Source organism: Mesoplodon mirus, assembly GCF_964341445.2.
Source record: "Mesoplodon mirus genome assembly, chromosome: 7".
Taxonomy (NCBI): Eukaryota; Metazoa; Chordata; class Mammalia; order Artiodactyla; family Ziphiidae; genus Mesoplodon; species Mesoplodon mirus.
In genome coordinates, this window is record NC_138983.1 from 76,779,633 (window position 1) to 76,800,964 (window position 21,332).

Consider the following 21,332-nt stretch of genomic DNA (forward strand, 5'->3'; position numbering starts at 1 on the left):
GCATCTTTTTCTTGAACTGAACCCCATTTTGCTGAAATATTCCTTTCAGTTATTCTCCCATTTCAGAGCTTTCCTGAGAAAATGACATGTCTTTTTCAGGTACATGGACAAGGCTGAATTATTCCCACATACCTTTTTTTTTTTTTGGCCATACCACGCACCTTGCAGGATCTTAGTTCCCTGACCAGGGATCAAACCCAGGCCTCCAGCAGTGGAAGCACAGAGTCCTAACCACTGGACTGCCAGGGAATTCCCCACATACCTTTTTTTAAATAATTGAAATATATTTGACATAGAATATTATATAATTTCCACATATCTTTGAATATCAGCCGGTCCCAATTTGAGTATTATTTAAAGTGGCTGCTGATATCTGGGGGAAAAAATGTTTTTTTACAAAGAAATTATCTAGAAATAATTACACTGATGCATCATGCTCTTGCCTCCCCTACCCCTGGAGCTTCACTTATAACTGAAGAAGAATATTTTATAGCAAGGCATATATGAACCAGAGGCTCCATCGGTTTGAACTCAAATCAAGTTTCATCCACTGACATTTTAGTTTCTTAACTATTCTACTGCCTGCAGAGCATCCCACCAGAAGTATAAGCCACATGGCAGGTTGATTTATGGTTCTGATTACTTTATGTGTTTTCCCTGGTCCCCGAAGGTGTGTGCATAATGATTTGCTCTCAGAGATCTTCGATCAGCTACAATATCACTAGAAAATTCTTACCTCCATGTGCTCTTATACGCCTGTGCTAATTAGAAGCCAAATTATCATCCTGAAACAATCACTCCTCCTAGCACTCTTAACTTTCTTATGATTCAGTGCCCATTTTATTACACAGCTTAACAGACATTAAACATCTTGGAATTTACGCCATTACAAACAATATGGATATTTATTTTGATAGTAAAAGTATCAAAGAGGTTTGAAGACTCTTTGGAGTTTTCCAGCAGTCCGAAATCCTAAAACTCTGACACTCAGATTGAAATATTTTCAATCTGTCAAAACCACTGGAGTCTTAGAGGGGAACGTATGTTTTCCCTCCCGGAAGTTTGTCTCTGTGTGTTCTATCTCTGGTATCATGCAAATAAAAGCATTAAGCTGAGAAGAGCTTACAAACACTTTCAGTGATCCAAGGACCTTTTATGGAAAAGTTATAGTTCCCCCCAACAGAGAAAAGTAAGATGTGAAAGAATTTTTTTACTCAAAGTTTCCAAAGCACAAACATGCAAAAGTATAGCCTTGGGGAGAGTGGGGGGCAGAGTGGCCTGTGTCCCCGCAACTTCTAGCATAGACCCCCCAATAATGTCTCAGATGCCCCAGGGAAAAAGTAAGTGTAACTGCCCCAAATGTCCTAGACTCTGAACCATGATGGTGCATGAAACGAGTCAGAAAACGTGTGAGACCTTGTCGCTTCTGTTAATTCTACCAGAGTAATAATGACAAGATGTCCAAGGACACAAACCAAGACTAACGGCTGTGAGCGCCATCCGGTGGCCATATCAGCACACCTGAACTCCATTACATGGGCATGCCCACCACCTCCCCCCAATCTTTTTTTTTTTTTTTTTAGTGTGCTGCCTGCAACCTGGTCTGATGGTAAACAGGGAAATTCCTGTATTTCTTCTTTTGGAGGGATTATTTTTATTTAAGATACTGAGTCTCTATTTACTCTTATAACAGTTATTTTTAATTTAATGCACGTTTTTATGTTTAAAAAGGGAGCTGCTTCTACGAAAAATGCTAAGAAATTATAGTGGGGCTAGCCAAGACACATGGGAAAAATGGTGAAAGTGGTATATGAATGACTGAAGTTTAGGAACTCTCTTCGGGTGGGGTTGCCAGATAAAGTAAGGACACCCAGTTAAATTTGAATTTTAGAATTTCGTTTTAGCGTGTGTCCCAAATATTGCATGGGACACATTTGCACTAAAATATTATTCGTTATCTGAAATCCTATTTTAAGTGAACATCCTTTTTTCCTCCCCTAAATCTGGCACACTTACCTTAGGAGAACAAAGAAATTGCACCCAGAACTTCCCTGGTGGCACAGTGGTTAGGAATCCGCCTGCCAGTGCAGGGGACACGGGCCCAAGCCCTAGTCCAGGAAGATCCCACATGCCGTGGAACATCTAAGCCCGTGTGCCACAACTACTGAGCCCTCCTGCCACAACTACTGAAGCCCGTGCGCCTAGAGCCCATGCTCTGCAACAAGAGAAGGCGCTGCAATAAGCCTGTGCACCGCAACAAAGACCCAACGCAGCCAAAAATAAATAAATAAAATAAATAAATTTATTTTTAAAAAAAGAAAAGAAATTGCACCCTTCTCCTTGTCACTTCCATTTTGATCTATCAGAACAAGCTAGTGGGGCTTCCTTGTGGTGCAGTATTTGAGAGTCCGCCTGCCAATGCAGGGGATGCAGGTTCGGCCCCAGTCCAGGAAGATCCCACATGCCACGGAGCGGCTGGGCCCGTGGGCCATGGCCACTGAGCCTGCACGTCTGGAGCCTGTGCTCCACAACGGGAGAGGCCACAACAGTGAGAGGCCCGCGTACAGCAAAAAAAAAAAAAAAAAAAAAAAAAACTAAAACAAAACAAGCTAGCTCTTGTCCTGTCTATGGATTGTGTGGCATTTATGCCCCAATAAACATGTCCCTGTGGGAGTACTGAGGCCTGACATCTGAAAATTCACAGGGCAAAGCCCACAGTGCACCTTGAGGTGGGAAATTCCTGGCCACTCAGAACAAGCAGTCTGACCACATCAGACCGAGAGGGAGGGAGTTCCGGGCCCAGCTCTCTTTCCCGGCCTCTCGAGTACCTGCTTTGTGGAGGACGAGGCCTGGCAGCTACTTTCGGGGCCTTATCAACGTTGCATTTGATGGAGAGCCTTCCGCACCCCACGTGTAGACCTAGACCCCTGGAGGGGGGCCCGCCCTTGAGGGGACTCTGAGCCATGGACTTAGAGGGTGTTCACAGCAGCCATAGATAGAGCCGACCTGTGGTCCTCCCACCCACGATTCCTGTATTTCCTCTTTTATTTATTTATTTATTTATTTTTTTGTGGTACGCATGCCTCTCACTGTTGTGGCCTCTCCCAGTGCGGAGCACATGCTTCGGATGCACAGGCTCAGCGGCCATGGCCCACAGACCCAGCCACTCCGCGGCATGTGGGATCTTCCCGGACCGGGGCAGGAACCCGCGTCCCCTGCATCGGCAGGCGGACTCTCAACCACTGCGCCACCAGGGAAGCCCCTGTATTTCCTCTTAATAACAACCACACTGGCGTTTAAGTGAGCCTGGCAAGGCTTACAAATGCACACATAAAGATTACCAACTACCTTCCCCAGAGACGGACGAGGGAAGCTGAAGCTAAAACACCCCGTGAGGGCTTCCCTGGTGGCACAGTGGTTGAGAGTCCGCCTGCCGATGCAGGGGACACGGGTTCGTGCCCCGGTCCGGGAAGATCCCACATGCCGCGGAGCGGCTGTGCCCGTGAGCCATGGCCACTGAGCATGCGCGTCCGGAGCCTGTGCTCCGCAACGGGAGAGGCCCCAACAGTGAGAGGCCCGCGTGCCGCAAAAAAAAAAAAAAAAAAAAAAAAAACCCAAAGCAAAACAAAAAAAACACCCTGTGGGTAGTCAGAGGAGAGGACCGTCACAGCTCATCCCCCTGTGTCGTGTGGCAGGCATGATCTGAGCACTTGTACACATGTTAACTTATTAAAATACTTCTCACAATCCTATCAGGTTGGGACTACCATCACCCCGCGTACAGACTGAACAAAAGGAAACAGAATATGGTGTCCTCCTTGTGTTCACAAAGCCCGTTAACTGACAGAGGCAGGACTTGAAGGCCACAGTCCGGCTCCCGAGTCCATGCCATGCTTTACAGCCTCCAACTTCTCACGTTCATTCCTAGAGCCACCTGGGAAGGAGGAACCAGGCAACTAAAGACTGGGTTTGAATCAGACTCCAAGTCTGACCAGCCACGTGATCCCGAGCAGGGGGCCTCGCCTCTCTGAGTCTCAACCTGGCTCCCTTGCAAAATGAGCACATTAATGGGAATGTCAGCCTTCAGCAACGCTGTGACGAGTATCAGTGTAGCATGTGTGAACGGGCTTTGTAAACTCTGGAGTGTTCTGTGAGGTATAAACTACCCTCTATTCTCATTAGAGGGAATTCCTTTCATAACCTGCTCCCGGCTCTTGAACTTTGCTGTGCATCCAGTCAGTGCTGGATGATCTGGAACCAACAGCTGGTCTATTTATGGCTGAAAACCCACAGGTCATAGGAAGACAGCAGCACCCGAGCCCCAGGGTGGCCACAAAGATAAGGTCCGTGTCTCGAGGACCGATGACATGGTGGTCACTGAAGGAACAGGCCCCTCCTGCCCCTTCCACTAGTGACAACGGAAAACCTTGATTTCCCCAACACCCCGATCCAAGATCAGCCCGACTCTTTGCCCAACGTTGGAGAAGTACCGGCGTGTCCTGCAGGCCTGGCTGGCCCCCTCTGACGGTGTGTTGCCTCCTTCCACAGATCAGTGCCCTACAGCAAGGCTACAACCAGGTGCTGTGCCAGACCCTGTCTGAGAGAAAATTAGAAATCACCTCCCTGAAGCACGAGGCCGAGAACTTACGGAGGGAGGCCGCCATCACATCAGGTGAGACCCTTCTGCATTCAGGCCCCAGAGCTTCTGCCCTCCCCCTGCAGACATCACCAGTCAACCAGCGCACCTGTTCCCGTGACCTGGGTGCAGCCTCAGGGATCACCCGTGACAGTGCATTAGAGTTCTCCCTCAGTGGAGGTTTCTTGCCACCCAGTTCCGAGGGCAGGGCCTGGTAAATATTTGAGAGAATGGTATCTCTTGGCTACAAGGTCTCCTGAGCACTGGCCCCACCAGGGAGAACACAGGTCGCCTTGTGGCTTGGGTGGTTCCACAAAGCAGCCTGAGTGCAAACTAGAGCGTGGACAAAATGGGGTCACTCCTTTAAGGCACCCATGGTCTCACCCATTTCAGCCGAGTGCACTTGGGCCCAAGGGAAACCATTTTCTAATTTGATCAGAGGTGGTTCCCTGATAAAGGGCTTGGGTTGGGAGAGGGGCAGCCAACGCACAGCTGTGGCTGAGCTTTGATTCCCTGGATTCCTTCATTGCTTCCACATGTTTATTGAGCTCCTACTAGGTGTCAGGCCCCGTTCCAGGCTCCGGGGAGGGAGAGCCAAGCAAGACAGTCAGATTCCTGTACTCACAGATTTGGGAGGGGGTGACAGACAATAAAAGTAAATGGATGAATAAACAAGCCCACGTCAGAGAGCAGTGGTGCTGTGGAGAAAATAAACTGTGTGTCGTGGTGGCCAGCGCTTCAAGGGGAAAGGCCAAGGGGGACCAGCTTAGTGGGTGTGCAACCATGGAACTCAGGTGGGACTTGAACCCGTGGGCAGGGACTCGAACCCAGTCAGAACCCACTATCTTTTTTTTTTTTTTTTTTTTTTTATTAATTAATTTATTTGTTTTTGCTGTGTTGTGTCTTCATTTCTGTGCGAGGGCTTTCTCCAGTTGTGGCAAGCGGGGGCCACTCTTCATCACGGCGCGCGGGCCTCTCACCATGGCGGCCTCTCTTGTTGCAGAGCACAGGTTCCAGATGCGCAGGCTCAGTAGTTGTGGCTCACGGGCCTAGTTGCTCCACGGCATGTGGGATCCTCCCAGACCAGGGCTCGAACCCGTGTCCCCTGCATTAGCAGGCAGATTCTCAACCACTGCGCCACCAGGGAAGCCCCCCACTATCTTTTAATCGAGATCACGCATCTGGTCTCGGGACTTACTAAAGCTCAGGTTCTTTATGTCTCATCGCAGAAAGAATTCAGTGAGAGACAAAGTAAGAAGTGGATTTCTTTAGAGAGAAACACACTCCACAGACAGAGTGTGGGCCATCTCAGAAGGCTAGAGGCCCCCAAATATGGGGCGGTTAGTTTTTATGGGCAGGGTAATTTTATAGGCTAATGAGTGGGAGGATTGGGACAACTCTAATATTTTGGGGAAGGGGCGGGGATTTCCAGGAATTGGGCCAACACCCACTTTTTTTCTTTTTTTTTTTTCTTTTCTATACATGGGCCTCTTGCTGTTGTGGCCTCTCCCGTTGCGGAGCACAGGCTCCGGACGCGCAGGCTCAGCGGCCATGGCTCACTGGCCCAGCCGCTCCGCGGCATGTGGGATCTTCCCGGACCGGGGCACGAACCCGTGTCCCCTGGATCGGCAGGCAGACTCTCAACCACCGCGCCACCAGGGAAGCCCCACCACCCACTTTTTGACCTTTATGCTCAGCCTCGGAACTGTCCTGGTACTGGTGGGTGTGTCATTTCGCTCATGTATTACAATGAGCCTGTAATGAAGCTCCAGTTCCCCTGGAAGTCGAATCTTACGCCCCCTTGGACCTAGCCGATTCTAACCGGTTCATGTTGTATCCTCCACCGCTATGTCCTTCTTTTAGAGTGGAGCTGTTTCAGGTGGGCAAGGACAAGCCAAGGGCAAGAGAGGCTGCATGGAGTGAACAGGGGATTGTGGGGCTGGGTAGGGTCGGGGGGTCTGGGTTTTTATTCCAAGGGTGTTGGGAATCCAGTGGAGGTTTTTAAGCAGGAACTGACATGCCTAGAGACCTGAAGAGGATGGGACCACTCACAGACGAGGGGAGGGAGAGAAGCAGGTGACAGGGAGGAGGCAGTGAGCCTCGGAGGGGCACATCACTCTGAAAGCAGCCAGCGCGTAGCAGGAAACATGCCCACAGCTGTAGAAGCCAGGCATAGCATTGAGTCGCACGTGAATCCCCATCTCTGTATGAATCTGTGCTTTTCTTCTGCCTCACTCTGCAACTTAGTCACACCCACACCCACCCCCTGCTGCCCCCAGGTCTCTGCTTATGCTCCTCCCTCACTTGGGATGTCCTCAGATATTTTCTGAGCACCTCCCCCAGGCTAGGTGCTGTTCTGGGCACCAGGAATGGAAGGATGAACTCGCTGGTCCTCACTTTCCTCCCGTATGTCGGCCAGTGAAACCTCATCCAAGCATCAAGCCTGTCTCAGATCCCACCTTCTCCGATCAGGGAGTCGGACAGACCTGGGTTGGGATAACGCTTGAGATGGGCTGGACCCACTCAAAGTGTGGCAAGCCCCAGAGGGATTTCCAAGTAACTGAACTGTGTCCTGGAGTCAAAGCTCATTTTTAAAATGAAATTCTGGAGCATTTTGTGCTTTATTTCATAGACATTCTTGATTGATACCTACCACTAAAACTGGGCCTGATGTTCTTTCAAGAAAAGAACCGTAGGAGATAACCCAATACCACTGCATTTATGCACCCTTCTTCCCACTTTTATTCAAAATGATACTACAATGCAAGAGGGAAGAGATATGGGGAGATATGTATATGCATAACTGATTCACTTGGTTATAAAGCAGAAACTAACACACCATTGTAAAGCAATTATACTCCAATAAAGATGTTAAAAAAAATGATGCTACAGTAATGGAGTAGTTATCTATTGCTGCATAACAAGTTACCCCAAAATGTAATGGATAAAACCCCAACCAATATTTATGATCTCCCCCAGTTTCTGTAGTTCAGGAATTTGAGCGGGGGGTGACTTAGTTCTCATGAGTTGCAGGCAAGATGTCGGCTGGGGCATCAGTCATGTCATCTAAAGCCTCGGGGGGAGCCGGAGGATCCCCCTTCAGAATGGCTGCTCATGTGGCTATTGGCTGGAGGCCTTAGTCCCTCAGCACACATGCTTCTCTCTAGGGCTGCTTGAGTGTCATCACGACACAGCAGTTGGCCTCCCCCAGAGTGAATGATTGGAGAGAGAGCAAAGAGGAGGCCACAGTGTGTTTTATGACCCAGCCTGAGAGGAAACAGTCCGTCATTTCCAGAGTATCATATTGGTTACCCATGGCAGCCCTATTCAGGGTGGGAGGGGCTAACCAGGGCATGAATTCTAGGTGGTAGGGATCATTGGGGCCATTTTGGAAGCTGGCTGCCGAGAAAAATAATAGGCGCTCTGTAACAAACATAATTTAGCCACTTTGTGTTCTTGGGGCATACCGTCTCATTTGACCCTTACAATAACTCTGTGTGGGACAGACAGTGGGAGGTGAAATAGCTTGTCCAAGACCACCAAGCTAATAAGTGGTAGAGAGGGGTCCAAACTCAGAGGACTGTGAAACCAACCACCCAACCCATCAATAGTGTCCAGCAGTTCCCTCTGCCACATGCCCGTCTCCTGGCCTCTGGAGAAGAATTCCTGGACCTTCCCTGTGCTGGGCCTTTGTTCCCCAGGCCCATGGTTTGGCCTCTCCTCCCAGGTTTGCCTGGCCTGTGCCCACAAGAGGCCCCCAAAGGCTTCTCCTCTCGCTGGTGCTGACTGCCCCTCATTCTCACTGAAGCCTCAAACCCTGTTCCGTGGACTTTGCTCTCATTCCCATTCCTGCTCTGGGACCCTTGCAAAAAGCCCCCCCAGTTCTAGGCGGGCACCGGTGGTGGCCCGGGCTTTGAACGTCTTGTCCGAACGTTGGCTGAGAGCCATGGTGTTGCCAATAATCCTTCTTGCCTCTTTGACCTCCATGAGTCTTTTGTTTTGAGTTGGTTTGGTTCTTTTACAGAGATGGTGTCATCTTTGCAAAGAGACGCCTTAGTAAAGGATGGTCAAGTTCAACAACTACAACAGGAGGTGAATCAACTGAAAAGTGAGAACAAAGAAAAGGATCACCAGCTCGAAGCCCTCAGCTCCAGAGTGAGTGTCGGGTCATCAGCAAATTGTAGCTGCGAAAAGCAGACACAGTGGAGTCACATGACACACGGTGGTGAGATGAGGCCAGTGCCCAAGGACACAGGGAGGGTAGCTGCTGGGCAGGTGGCCAACTTCTCTGAAGCCTTTCAAAGGACAGCATGTATGTGGCTCAGAATAAGCATAATAGATTTTCAAATCCAGCAAACATTTTCTAACCCGTATTATAAATTTGTTTAATCCCAGCAACAAACACACCTATGAGCATATACTGCCATTGCAAAGTTTAATATTAAACAGAATACGATCTCTCTGTGAGCACGGATGACCACACGGCTGCATCGTGGTCCCAGCACCGCTGGTTCTCATAACTGTCTTCAAAGCAGAACGTCTGAAGATCCAGATGCAAACACGCAGACGCTCATTTCTTCCTTAGACTTTAGTGTGTAGAATGTCTCTATGGAAGATGAACGTGGTAGGCAAGCAAAGAGCTTTTTACATGTAACTTTGACCCTTTGCAAATCTTGCCTTCAATGCTAACTTTAGAATCCTGCCCCTATAGGATAAGATTTCTCAGTATTTGCATGATGTGCCTGTTTCTGTGAGTCAAGGTAAAACCTCAAAGCTTTCATCTCAGGTGGCAACTCAGAGATTCCCAGAGGCTACCCGATAGCTAGGTCTGCATGGGGCTGGGGTGAGAACAGATCTTGAGGTTCCAAGGAAAAGGCACAGTAAGTAATACCTGGAACGTAGTACCATACCCAGTTTGGAGCTGGTGAAAGGCACTGCACGAGCTTTGGGATCAGACAGACCAGGGTCCAATCCCAGAGCTTTCTTTTATTGTAACTTATTTGGCCTCCATTTCCCCATCTGTGAAATGGGGGTGACAAAATCGTTTTCCGAAAAGTGGGAGGCTGGTTTTAGTTGTGCTCTTCTGCCTCTGCCCCGTGTCAGCTGCCTGGCCAAGCCCTCTGCATTCGTTTCTCCCAAGCAGGGTGTCTTCCCAGGCATGTGCTATAGCTGTTTAATGTGGTGTGTGTGTGTGTGTGTGTGTGTGTGTGTGTGTGTGTGTTGGGGACGGGAAGCGGATGCAGAGCTGGTGCTAAGTAGAAGGAATCTGCAAAGACAGCACCTGCTTGGCTCTTCTACCTCCTGAAGTGCATTTGGATGATTTATGTCCCCGTTTCCCCTTCCTCGTTGACCTTGGAATGAGGTCCCTTCTCCTCTAGACTGTGCTGGCCAATAGCACAAGGGCTCGTCACCACCAATCGTATTGCACTTGTAAACATTTGAGATGCCTTTTTTTTAATGACATACATCATGTGTGTTAATTTTAGAAAAATAAGTAGATGACATTGAGAAGGAAAAATAAAAACAGAGGAGAGGAAATGCTACCTTGAGAAATCAGTGTTAATATTTTCATGTATGTTCTTCCAGTCTTGTTTCTATATATTGCCTAGAAATCAATCAATCAATCATTTTATAGTTAATTTATACTATGCACATTTTTTAAATTTTTAAATACTTATTATTTTCCCATTCTAATAAATCAACACTCTTATCATTCGTCTTAAAAGCTACATACTTTCTCCTGGATGTACCCAGTGTTATAAAGTGGTCTGCTGTTCTAAACAACACTTGGGTTGTTTCCTCTTTTTTTTTTTTTTCTTCCACTGTTACTGACAATTCTGTGAAGAGTATCCTTGAAACTACAAATTTACTTATTTCTCCAGTCATTGTCCTTAAGGTACATTCCTAAAGTGGGAATTGCTGGGTCAAAAGAAGGCACATCCATCGTTATGCCCTTAATGCCTGTTGCCAAGCCGCCCTCGGGCAAGACAGCTCCGTTTACCCCTCCACACCAGTCGGGGCAGTTGTGCCTTTGAGATACAACCTGCACAAAAGCCCTAAGATGGACCTGAGCTCACTGGCTCGGCACCCCCCACCCTCACCGGTCACAGCGTGAAAACATCCCAATTCCTGCACCCTAAGTCCCCAGACTCTACAAAGCTGGATTTCCCCTGCAGTGAAGTTTGCTGGCTTTTGAAGAGGAATTTAGACGCTCTATTCCTCAGAACTCATGAGAGGGGTGAACTGGACATGACTGCAGGATCCGGTGCTCCCATCACACAAATGGTCTCGCCTCTCAGAATTCAGAGGTGTGATTGGGTTATACAGCAGGAAACACTCCTGGGCATGAACACAGGTACTTGGGACCCCCAGCCAAGCCCCCGTGGCCTTGTCCTTTTTCTCCACAGTGCTCAGTGCTGAAAGAAGAGTTACAGAAGGAAGATGCCCAGAAGGAGAAGTGGGAAGCCCAAGAGAAAGAGTTAAAACTCTGCAAAACCGTGCGTTGAACCTCCTGACCCCTAGGTGTCCACTGAAAGCCTAGATTGTGGCCTTGAGGGTTTTGGAGGGGTTCCTTGGCCCATTAGCTAGCACAAGCTCTGGGGCTTTCTGGGTGTTTGTCTGTTAAAGTAGTCTCCTAATTCTTTGATTTGCTAGCCTCAAAGAGATGGGTGAAAAGACCATGGAAAACACACTCTCCCCAGATTTTCTGGGCAGTTGGCTCAAGGACCCTCATCAGGTTTCCCCTGGGGAAAGGGACGGGAGGTGGCCACCATATGCTGCTGGAAATTCACCGTGGTCCCTACCCCTGGACTTGTGATGCCCAGACTTTCATGATCCACTGTCACAAGTTTTATCACGGCCCTGAACACTGTTATTAACACAACTCTTCTTGAAGTATTTTTGCTTAAATACATTCAATATTACAACAATTCATAAAAACAAAATAAAAAGCAAATGTGTCACTGGCCTTGTATGGAAGGTGAACATAAAAATGAATACAATGAAAAGATGGCCACTCAATGTAAATGTTCACCCCCTGTACCAGCCCGAACCCTCGTGCACATCACCAGGCATACGTTTTCCATCCGTTGGGAAGGACGGTGCCTGGGACGGGGGCAGGAGACGTGTGTTCTTCTCTCTGGCAGGAGCACACTTCTCTGCCTCAAATGAGAAAAAAGAAAAGTGTCATTGTTCTTTTCTTCCAAACTGTGCCCATTGTGTCTTCCAAACAGCCCTTATTTAGATTGAACTCAAACATATACCCCAAGGAAAGAGATTCTAATGAGTGGATAGGTATCTTGTACTGTTTAATCCAGGATCCATGCTGATCTTCCAGAGAAACCCAAATTTTCCCTCACCCAGCCCTTTCATTGCATCCGTTGAAAGAAAGTCTACTTTGCCTCAAAGATGTGGAATTGTCCCCCAAGGGAAAGAATGAAGCGAATCCCAGACTAGGTTTCTGCCTTAATGAACCGGATGAAATGAGTTGTGAAGTTGACTTCCCTGTTGTTGGAACTCTTTCAGCAAGTCCATGACATGGAAAAAGAAATGAGGAAGCTCAGGGTGGAGCTGAAAAGGAGCAGTACCGAGCAGAGCCTGATCTCTATGACGCCGCGGGAAAAGAGCAAGGTATGGCAGGGACAGGTCGGCCTGGGAACCACTCTGGGGCAAGCACTCCACCTGCATCATCTCTGTTCATCCTCACAATGACCCCATGCGGTCTATACTGGTATTAACCCCACTTTACAGTCGGGAAAACTGAGGCTCACAGAGGTGAAGGAAGTTATCCAAGTTCACTTGCATAAAGTAGTTGTGGCAGAACTTGAATCCAGGTCTGCCTGACTCCAAAGCTCCTGTGTGTAACCACTACCCTAGACTGCCTTCAGATCTTAATTGTGAAATTATCTAAGAAAGAATTGATCCATTAAATCAAGTTTGCCAATGATGTTGTTCTAACTTAAATTCTCATATTGATTTTTTTTGTCTTTTTTTCCATCATTGAGAATGTTTTTAAAAATCTCAACATGTTTGTAATTTGTGTGTTTCTTCTTTTAATATGAACGATGTTTGCTTTATATATTTTGAGGCTGTGTTACTAGGTGCATATAAATTTAGAATCCTAATACTTCCTGTAGAGCAAAACTTTAGATCATCATGAAATGTCCCTTTTCATCTCTAGTAGTGTTTCTCCCTTAACGTCTCCTTTGTCATTCAGCTTCACCACTGGCTTTCTGTTGGTTAGAGTTTTCATACCATATCTTTTTCATACGTTCTCTGTCAATTTTTGTCTTAAGGTTTGGACATATGCCTTCCAAATAGCGTATCATTTTTACAAAATCCAGTTTGACAATTTTGACTTTTAGTCCATTTTTATTATGTAATTACTCATGTACTGGGGTTTAAATCTACCTTCTTGCTCAATACCAGATGTACCATCTGTGGTATGTTCCTTTTTCTCTCCTTTCTTGCCTCCTTCTGAGTGGATGGTTTTCTCTTATTCCACTTTCCCCCTCTATTAGCTTGGAAATATTTCACTTTTTTACTATTCTTTTAGTAATAGTAAGACAATAGCTTTCATCCTTGACTCACCAAAATCACACATTAATTAAGTTTTTCACTCTTCTACTATTCTCTTAGTAGTCATCCTGAAGACTATAATGTGCATTCTTTTTTTTTTTTTTTTTTTTTTTTTTTTGCGGTACACGGGCCTTTCACTGTTATGGCCTCTTCGGTTGCGGAACACAGGCTCCGGACGCACAGGCTCAGCGGTCATGGCTCACAGGCCCAGCCGCTCTGCAGCATGTGGGATCCTCCTGGACCGGGACACGAACCCATGTCCCCTGCATCGGCAGGTGGACTCTCCACCACTGCACCACCAGGGAAGCCCTGCATTCTTAACTTACCAAGAGGCAATAGTAGTTGATAATTATGCCCTTCTCCTTGACAGTGCAATGAGTTTCAAACACCTTAACTTCACTTACCCCCTCCAGATTTATAAGCCATTGCTGTCATTTTCTAAACTCCTCTTGATAGTTAATACCCCACAAGACATTATTAGTGTTTTGCTATAGTCAGTATTATATCCACACATTACCCTTACTGTTGCTTGTCTTTTCTGCATCTCTGATCACCCACCTGGGTTCATTTTTCTTGTGTCTGAAGAATACCCTTTAATGTTTTCCCTCATTGTGGCTCTGCTGATGACAAATTCTCAAATGTGCCTGTGTGTCTGTCTGGAGATGTATATTTAACCTCCATTCTTAAAACACATTTGACTGCTTACTGAATTCTACAATGGCAATTCTTTTCTTTCAGCACATTAGATACAGCATTAGATATGTCACTATTGTCTTGTGGCTCCTATTATTTCTATTTAGAAGTCATCTGTAAGCCTAACTGTTGTACCTTTGCATAATCTGTCTTTTTCTCCAGTTGCTTTTAAGATTGTCTTTTCCCTTGATTTCCAGCAGTTTTATTATGGTTTATCTAGGTGTGGATTCAGTTTTATTTACCTCGTTCAGAGTTCGTAGGGGCTTCTTGAATCCCTAGCTTGGTGTTTTGCCTTAGTTCAGGCGCTTGGGCTCTGTACCACACAGGCAGTGGGGAGCTCCTAAGGCTTCTGAACAAGTGACTGATGCAATGACATTCGTGGACAGTAATCAGGGTGAAAATGATAGTTACAATTTCTCAAGTACTAGGCGTTCCCTTGAACATTTCATCTCTTCATCTTCACAACAGCGCTGTAATCTAGAAATCATCCTCTCCATTTTACAGATGAGAAAGTCAAGGCTACTAGTTACTAGTAAAGTAACTAGCCCAATGGCACAGTCGGTTTTGTCTGACTCCAGGTTCGTCTGACTTCAGTGACGTGGGCGTAGCAAACAGCCACATGCTACTGTTTACACTGAAATTAATGAAAATTAACTAAAATGTTTAGTTCAGTTCCTCCGTCACACCAGCCCCATGTCGAGTGCTCTATCCCCAGATGTGGCTGGTGGCTGCCATATTAGACAACACAGCCTCGCTCAGAGTACCTGTACCGTTGCAGAAAGTTCTGTTGGACAGAGCTGCCTTACGGCTGGGTAACTCTCACAGTACCGTTAAGATTGCACTGGAAGAAACTAAACTCGAGGCGAGGAGGCCAGTTGTCACAGTCCAGCTAGAATGTGAGAGGGGTTGGAGGACAGGCGTGAGACCCCCGAGTGTGAGAGAGGGAGCAGGGCGGCCGCTGAAGGTGACTCTGAGGCTTGGGGACAGGAACGGGGGCTGTTCATGCAGAACACAGATAAGGGCAGAGTCCAAGGCTGGACTTGGCCTTTGCAGCACATGAAAAAGGCTGCTGACATAGAAGTCCGAGCATGTTTAGACCTGGGAGAAAACTAAGGCCCAGAGAGCTTAGATGACTTTTCCAAGGTAACGGAGCTGAGTAGAGGCTCTTCCACTGGACCACACTACTCAGAAGAAAGCTCTTAAGGGCTTTTCTGGGTCTTTTATTACATCCCTGTGATCCCCCTCTTCAGATCCCTACAAAAATAGCCTGTGAATTTGTTTCAGCACAAAAACTTTCCATTTATTTATGAGAGTTTGCCTCATTTCCTGTTAGTGCCAGGGCCCAGGGCTCAGCAGGTGCATCCAAGAATTGAGCAGCTGCGAGGCCTACACTGGCCAGCCAAGGATAGCGTGGAGCACGCCCAAGCTTACCGTGCGTTGACTGTTACCCAAGCAAGGGGGGAAAAGTAGGCAAGCTTCTCCACTTTAAAGGCCTTCCTTTTCAGGCTGCAATTCTTAATAGACATTGCTTTGGCAAGCCTCCAGAGAGGTTACCACCAGTGAGTGTGCTCAAAGTGGTGACGACAAACAGTTATGATAATAAACCCAATCATAACATTTCCAAGTACCCATCACGAGTTATTAGAACGAGACTGTACGGCGGACATTCCCGTCCACCTTTCATAGGTTACAACAGTACTCAACACTCTCACAGAGCCCTTAAGCACTATTCCAAACATCGAATCCCCACAATGACTCTATGCAGTGATACTAGTATCATCATCCCCATTGGACAGATGAGGACACTGAGTCACGGAGCAGTGAAGTAACTTTCCGAGTGTCGTACGGCTTGTTAGGGACCGAGCTGGGATGGGAGTGTGCGGTAGAACATAGTTGAGCCCCGGGTGCAGAGCTCGGCCCTTTCCCGTAGGGGGCAACTCCCTGTGAGTTTGCCTCCACCCTGTGCATGCCTGTGACCCCTGCTGCTGGGCTGCAGCTGTCCCTACCCCTCAGGGGCTCCCCCACTGCCATTAGCCCCCCCAGAAGAGTTTCCCCAGAGGGCATGATGATCACATTAGCAGCAAGCCCACGCTTTCATCATCCTTTCAGGTGGAAGAGAAGCTTCGGGAGGATTCCAGAAGGAAATTGCTTCAGCTGAAAGAAATGAGGAACAGAGCAAACCTCATTAAAGCCAATTTGGAAAGGGCAGTAGGTCAGGTAGGCGTGCTGCAGAGCCCCTTCACGGGCCCGTGCTCTCCACGGAATCCCACACCCAAGCGGCCGGCAGGGATGAATGAGGAGGAAGACGGCCTGGCTTAGTTCACCTGCTTATCTCAGGGGCAGGGCTTTGTGCGGCTTCCGCGTCCCCGTGGATTTCACTAAAGAGGCTTTTCCTTCTGGGAAGCTGCCCACTCCAGTGTTTGCTGTTGCCTGAGACCCTGACCAAGCAGCCAGTCCCAGCTCAAGGCCCACCCCAGTGAACCAGCTGTGCGGTTCCCTCTTGGGAAGGGTTTGAGCTCTTGACCCCGGTGGTGTTTCTAGCACTTTCTCCTTCACATTTTTTGTCCTGACATTTACAGCGATCTTTCTTCCTCTGGGCCCCCAAACAGATGCTACAGTCAGTGTCCCCAGGGAAATGCCACATTTCTGTTTGTTTGTTTGTTTGTTTGTTTTGTTTGGCCGAACCGCGTGGCTTGCAGGATTTTAGTTCCCCAACCAGGGATGGAACCCGTGCCCCCTGCAGTGGCTGCGTGGAATCTTAACCACTGGAGCGCCAGGGAAGTCCTGTCACTTTTCCTAATAAAGTAAAACCCAGAATACCACAGCTTATGCCAGGTGGAGGTGGGCAGGGTGGGGAGAGGGCCATTTCCCAGGGCTCTGACCCAAGATGGCCCAGTGGCCCTTCCTCTGACATGTGGCACAGACATGAGGGCCAGAACATGCAAACGAGCCTCCACCAAAGGCTAAGGGAGAGCAAAGGAGAACCCAAGACGGGGCACTGGCCCTCCAGAACACAGCCCACCGAGGGCAGCCCATCTTGGACCCCCTCCACAAGTCATCCTCTCCTGGCAGCCACGGCTCCAGGGGGACCAAGAACGTTTTGCGTGTATGTGTTTGTGCTTTTCTTTTTCTGGGAGAGTGAGTCCACCTCGTCACTCATTGGATGCTCAGAAGGATCTGTAACCACCAAAAAAGGTTAAGAACCACGATCCTTAAAGGAGCCCTCCGTCCCACCCAGCCCAGCTCCCAAAGCCCTTGCGTTTGGTAGCATCCAAGCCTGAACCATCAGTGTGACCGGAATTTGTCCCACGCGCTGAACTTCAGAGGCACCCACAAGTTAAATGACGATGCTGACCCTCAGGCAGGTTTGAAAGCCTCTTCAACCAACTTCCACACCATCACCCCCGGTGTCCTTTCTCCTGCAGGGTGCCGACCCCTTAGCAAGGCAGAGAGCCCGCCAGCCTGGGCTTCCCTCCGTGCACCTGGGCTACCCCTCACCTTGCTGGCACTCTGCACCCACGGCGAACACCCGCCTTGAGGGCATGATCTGCGCCACTTGCCGAGCGCCTGGTCATGGCTCTGGCCAGGGGTCATGCAGGAAGACCCTCAGAGACACTGAGATTCCTCCAGGTCTAGACTCGAGAGAGAAAGGACGAACAAGGCTTCTCTGCACTGCCTGGGCCTTCCTGCTTCACCCCCTTGTCTCCACAGCCCGCTCCCGGCCTGAGGTCCTGCCCTTCCCCAGGCCAGTGACCACAGGACTCAGCCCACCATCCAGCAGGACCTGTCCCTCCCCACCCCCACCCCCCCACCAAGCAGTCCTGTAGGGCACCTCTGGTGATAACACGGGCCATTGCCCACAGGGCCCTCTACATAACCTCTTCCTCGGGCGAGCTAGGACCCTCCCTTGGCCATGAAACCAGCAGACGACCCAGAGTCCCTCCAATCACCCGGCTGGCTTCCAGCAGGATGACTGCAGAGGTGTCCTTAGGAGAGTCACAATTCCTCTACTTGGCTTCCCAGAGCTCCCTGGTGTGCAGCAGACTCCTGTGTCTTAGGACCTGTTCACGTTCTCATTGATTCTGTGGCCCTTGTGGTCCTTCAGGGCTCTGTTTTAGAGCCTTTCATGACCACATTTTGCCAGTGAGCCAAAAACCCAGGCCAAGGGCCATCACATTGGGAAATTTCCAGAGAAACGTGGGCTTCTTTGCCGTTCAAGTGTCATGAGTCTGGGGCATCTTGAACTCGTCATTCTAGAAGCCCTGATTTAATTTAACTGTGATGTTTCCTCATCCGTAATATGAAGACACCAGCATCAGGGAGGCACTCAGTAAAAACTGGCTGAACTGAAGGAGAGGACTTTGAACATCTGACTTGACAGGTGTTTCTGTTCTAAGCATTCGATGAACGTTTATTGAGTGCCTGCTGTGTGTCAGGCACTGCACCAGGCTCCGGGGACCTGGAGAGGAATACAGGAGACGTCGTCTTCAGGACACAAGGTCTAAGGCACAAAACGGCAGCAGGCAGCTCCTCCTTCTCTCCCCAGGAGCCCTTGCTGATGACACGAGTTACCCGGGCTGACAGCCTCAATGTTTATCTCACAGCCTGGTGCCAACGTAGCAATTACGGAAGAGCGCTCCTGGCCCTGGACTTCCCACTGGATAATTGGCAGCAAGTGGCTCTTCCGAGAGCCCGAGACGTGTGTGTGCTGACCGTGTGCGTCGGCTAGGTTAGGCGGGCACACCTGAAAAGTCATTAAAACCTGCTGTCCCCCTCTCTTGTGTGGGCACTGCCCCTTCCGGTGAGAGGTGAAGGTGTTAGTTACCCATAATGACCACTAAAGGCGTGCAGAGCCTTCTCACCGATTTCTCCCAGACCCAGCGACGGAGGCGCCTCCCCCAGCCTTGCCGCTGCAGCTGCGCCCCTCACCTCAGCCCCGTCCCTTTCTTTGTGCTGCAGCTGGAGCTCTTCAGAGGTCAGGTCCTCAAGGCCACCTGCGGACGCGGGAAACCGTTCCAGGACACACCCGTCTCCAATCAGCAGGCTCGTCTCTCTTCCCCACTTTCTCCTTCAGGGACCCGGGGCTCCACGCACTGGGAGCATATGTTCCTGTTTTTTTTTGGTGGCACATAATTTTCACACTGTTGCTACACCATAAAGATTTGTTTTGATTTTCTGGGATTTCCTGGCTTTTCAAGTAAAAGCCAGTTAAACTCCCTTGCAGTGTTTCTGTGAAAATCAAATTAAACCACCCAGGACTGTGTCTGGTCGGCAGACCCGCACGGTGAACCTCCGTTAGCCCCGCGAGGAAAGGGGCGGCCTCAGCATGGACGGTGCGTCCTCGCTCGCTCATTCCTCCTGAAGTGGCAGATGGCAGTGAGGGTGGGCCTCTGGCTGTAACGATGCCTTATTATCCTTCCGTTTATCCTCTCCAACCCTGGGTGTCAGCGCGCGGGTCACAAGATCACACCACGGGCTTCTCTCGGACGACCTCCTTTTTAGGAGCCCACAGCATCAGGCTCAGCGTGATGAATCCCTCCCAGAATGCAGAAGAATCTAGAACACACTCGTGGCCACATGACAGGCCTTTGGCTCTTAAAAAACCATCTCTTATCCTGGGAAACATGCCCCGGTGACAGAGCCAATATCCACCCTCCAGAGCCATCCCCAAAACACGCCAGGACCTCCCTCCTCTAAGCTTAAGCTGAAGCCCTCCAGGTCCCCTCCCCCCAGAGCCACCCTGCATTTGAATTAATTAATTAATTTATTTTTGCTGGGTTGGGTCTTCGTTTCTGTGCGAGGACTTTCTCCAGTCGCGGCGAGCACGGGCCACCCTTCATTGCGGTGCGCGGGCCTCTCACTATCGCGGCCTCTCTTGTTGCGGAGCACAGGCTCCAGAAGCGCAGGCTCAGTAGTTGTGGCTCACAGGCCCAGTTGCTCCGCGGCATGTGGGATCTTTCCCGACCAGGGCTTGAACCTGCATCCCCTGCATCGGCAGGCAGACTCCCAACCACCGCGCCACCAGGGAAGCCCCACCCTGCATTTTAAATCTTTTTTTTTTTCTTTTTCTCACCAGTTACTAGAAAAGAGCAGCAGGGTCACAGAGGATAATATCGATGTTTGGCAGAAAAAGCAGACCCTGCAGAAGGAGACCCAGCTCAGCAGCTGCAAAGAGGAGGAAATCACCCAGAACATCAAGAAGCTGAAGACATCCTTAGACAGTTGCCAGGTGCCCCCTTCTCCATTCCTCAAATGTCCCCTGTGTCTCATTTTTGTGCTCTTTGTTCTGGAAATTGTCCAGCTCTGCTTTTAGTCCACCTTTTCTCTTGTTGGAGAAATCTGTTTGAGATCAGAAAACAAAGGACCTCCAGAAATGCCTCCCAGGTGAACTTGGTGTGGCCAAGGAGAAGCTGCCCGACACACTCCAAGTACTGCCTTTGGGAGGCCCCAGACCCCGGGGGAAAAAAAACAGCCCCGTGTTATTTCCAGAGAAACCAAAGAAACATTCTGCTCTTTTTTTGCAGTTTTCTTTTCTGTCCCAGCAGTGGAAGGCTGCTCTTACCCTTATTGGACCAGAGGGTCTGGCAGAGCCCCCACTTCATGGCCCCCATGCAGGGATCCAGCTTATCACATCAGGCAGCTGCTTCTGCTTTCTCTGGAAATATGCAGCTGCTATCTGGGGAGTCTGGGCAAATGTTGGCTTGTCAGCACTCTTTCAAGTCAGGAAACCGCACTTTATGACCAGCTTGTGTGTTGATCTCAGCAGGAATTCTGTAACCAAATTTGCTTCCCCTTTCAGCCAAATCGTCCTTGGCAATTTGGCTTTGGAATTGCCTATACCTAAACAAAGGGCCTATTTGTCCATCCAGAGTCCCAATTAGAGTGCACGTGAAATAAAAGCTGCCTCCTTCCTTCCGCCCCCCAAAAAAGGGAAGTAGAACTGGGCCGTCACAGGGCGGCCAGCATACGGCTCTGCCTGCTTCACGGGCCCGTCAAGAACACTGCTCTGTCAGGTCACAACCGTCAGGTGGTATTTCTGGCGATGGTGCCCGGGCTCCTCACGACCTCATCTCTTTCCAGGCGTGCATGACAATGTCTTGCTCTAGCAATGAGCTGAAGAAGGAGGTCGACCTCCTACAGCACCTGCAGGTGAGCCCACCTGTCTCAGGGCTCCAGAAGGTGGCACTGGACATCTTGCGCCTGTCACTGTCCTGGCTGGAGGAAACGGAGCATCTCCTCCACGAGGTGGGGATCCAGTTCTCCAGCTCCGACAAAGGTGATTGAAACTCTTTTCTCACATAGTTACATGATTGAAATATTGCATTGAATCTGATCACGATGGGACATCTGTTGAGGGAGGCTTCTTAGGTATGTGGCCAAGTGTTCCCTTCTCCAGACTTCACTTTGCTTCACCACTTGAGAAGCA

General features: G+C 49.1%; 1 protein-coding gene across 1 annotated transcript in view; it reads left to right on the top strand.

The window, feature by feature from the left end:
- The window catches only part of LOC309808565 (interferon regulatory factor 6-like), a 726,310-nt gene extending 706,277 nt beyond the window's left edge, over nt 1-20,033 (top strand). Inside the window, exon 3 of the transcript XR_014294753.1 lies at nt 19,983-20,033. The gene's annotated coding sequence lies outside the window, so the exon portion shown is untranslated. The remainder of the gene's footprint in view (nt 1-19,982) is intronic.
- Nucleotides 20,034-21,332: the final 1,299 nt, after the last annotated feature.